Source organism: Chiroxiphia lanceolata, chromosome 13 (assembly GCF_009829145.1).
Source record: "Chiroxiphia lanceolata isolate bChiLan1 chromosome 13, bChiLan1.pri, whole genome shotgun sequence".
NCBI classification, from domain to species: Eukaryota; Metazoa; Chordata; class Aves; order Passeriformes; family Pipridae; genus Chiroxiphia; species Chiroxiphia lanceolata.
Genome location: NC_045649.1, coordinates 13,672,000 through 13,674,922, shown reverse-complemented (window position 1 = coordinate 13,674,922; position 2,923 = coordinate 13,672,000).

Sequence of the window (2,923 nt, the reverse complement as noted above, 5' to 3'; positions counted from 1 at the left end):
GTGTGTGATACACCCTGTGCCACGTGCTGCTCGGAAAGCTGCAGCAGCTTGGACTCTGACATGCCAGTCAGTGATCTGCAGTCTGCTGTCCTGGCCCTGTGTTGCATCACTGGAAGAGTTTTCAAAGCTGGAAAACTCCAGAAGATACATCCCAAAAATGCAGACTCCTGGGGGTAATTTCTCCTGGGGGTAATTTATGTGGGATCTGGTGCAGAAGGAAGGAAGGGGCTTGCAGCACTCTGTGTGCTCCCATCCAGGCTGTGCAGGACAGCCTTCTCCAGTCCTTCACCATCAGCCTGCAGACACTTTGCAGTGGAAATGCTGAGCTGGTTTGCCCTGCGTGTGGATCAGCCCTCAGAGCCCGCCTGGGGCCCGTGTGCAGCCACATGGGTGAGGAGCATCATTTCTGTGCAGAGGGAGGGTGAGGACACCAGAAATGGCAAATGTCTTTTTTTGCCTTTGTAAGTAATTAGTGTCTGCATTTGTGGACTTGAGCAGTCCTTCCTTCCCTGCTATTCCCACAGGGGCCCATGGGGTGGCTCTGGGCAGTGGGGTGAGCAGAGCAGCCCCAGCCAGGGAGCCCCCAACCTCATCTGGAACAGATGTCCTGCAAGTAAGTGCCCAAGGTTTTGCAGCACTTGAAAATAGGTGACTGCTCATCTCATTCTCTGAGATTTTTAATATAATGATGTTTCCCAGTTTGAACAGCCCATAGTTGTTGGCAGCCTAAATATTTTCTGTATATCTTTCCTTAATGCTTTGCATGGTGACACCAACGCTTGGAGAGACAGCAGAAGGAAATAAGTAGTGAAGGCGAAAGCACGTGGTTAAAGAAGACTCTCATTTATAAATCAATTTTAATAACATATTTAAAAGCTCTCACATTTGCCTTTAATGTGTTTCCATTTCCCCTTTGGTCATTAATATTTAAAATATTTTTCTTTACTGATCTTTTTACTATTGTGTCATTTCTAACTTCCCTTTCTCTCTTTAATCTGTAAAGAGTGAATTTTTGAGAAATGCATAATCCATGAGAAATCCAAATAATCTGATAGAGGAAAAACCTGCAATCCCATGAAAGAAATTTCAGAGGAGTTGAGTAATTGTTTAAAAGTTATTCCAAACACTTTAGCTCATAAAAGGGTATATGTTTTCATTGATAGTCTTTTACAATGAGAAGGCACCATTATTTCTACTAGGAAGTAATAATCATCAATGAACTTTTTTAAAAAAGTTAACAAACTTTTTTTTTAAAAAAAGAGTTAAAACCAAACTCTAGATAACATTTTCACCAGGCCTGTTGTGGAGGTGACTTCATTCCATGGGTGATTTAAGGGCATGAAATTTGCTGGAAGTCCATTCAGTTTGTATGCCAAGGGCCTACTTTACTTCTGAAAATGGAATTTGGGTTCCTTGGTTGTGCACATCTCTCAGGTAGAGATTATCACTTCAAATATCCTGTTAAAGAAAAAATAAGACAAGGAGGAGGGTCAGAAACTGGTCTCCCAAGTGGGGTTGAGTAAAAACCTCAGACATATGCTTTGGAAGATTCATAACATATTATAAAAAATGTGGATTTTGTAAATAATATCAAAATGCAATGGTGATGTGAACGATTGCAGCCACAGGTGGGTCTGAGTGCCAGCCCTGCTCCCCCACAGCTTGATTGGAGATTGCCCACAGCTGAGAGTATTTGCAGCTCCATTTTAGGACAAGAAAGACGTGCTCCTCTGAGGTCTTAGTTAAGTGGATTTGTTACACCTGGAGCAGGAGGAAGGTGTGGGAGTGGTCGGTGGTAAGAGCTGGGCTGTGGTTTTGGATGAAGAGTGGCTGGAAGAAGGAGCACGAGGTGTGTGGCTGCAGCATGGACTGCTCCAGGTAGGTGAGGAATGTTGTGGTGTATCTCCTGTTCTCGTGTCTTTTGCTTGTGCTGGGCCTGGGGGCTGCCCTGGGAGAGGCTGCACTTGCCAGGGCTCTTCCTGGGTAGGGGGGAAGAGAGGTGGGTAAAGGGATTTTTTTGAGGTTGGAGAACAGCTCAGTAGCAGAGGCTGGAGGTACCTCTATCCTTGGTCAAGGCACAGAGCAACATGTAGCTGGAGTAGCATATCATTTTGGAGGAGACACAGGAGCTAAATTTAACGTGTTGTAAATTCTCTAGAGACAATGGGGGAAATAATTCATTTATATATCACGGGAAGACTCTATGGGCAATGAAATTATATGCTTTACTGTGGAACAGAATAATGACTGCTCATCAGAGTCACTGGAGAGGATCTTAGACACTTAACAACATTGGTTTGATTTTTTTTAACTTCAATTTTATTACCTTAGTCTTTAATTTACTGTGCCTAGGAAGAGCTTATCCTCTTCCTGGCTTGTGCTGAGTTTTATGTTTTTATATATACATGTACGGATATTATTCTCAGTCCATTATTCATCTATGAATTCTTCATGATTTGTAAATGGGCAATGAAGCAAAGAATACTAAAATGTAACAAAGATGGAATGGGAATCTGCAATGTTTATTATTTTCAAGGAAGAGTTTAATATGAAGATGATGTTGTCTGATGTTTAAATATCTACCAGGGGAGGGCTTATAGCTACCATGGCTGTTTTGTTGGGGCTTTTTATTTTCTTCTTGTTTTTGGTGGGTGGGTTTAGCACCAGAGATCTGTACTGGTGGTAGTGATGGAGGAGATATTTGTATATATTTCACTGGCTGCTACTGAGAGTGAAAGGTGAGTTGGTTGTACCACCTCCTGTTGCAGTGGTGGGTCTACCTGGATGCCTTGCTGAGGGCAGTGGGGGGGCATTGGAAAGTGCTGCTTCTCCAAAGCTTCAATTGCACGTCACAGGACAGAGTCCCAAAGGCTGAGCCCTAAAAGATGGACAAAGACTTGTTCCTCTGCTCAGTTTGTTCCTC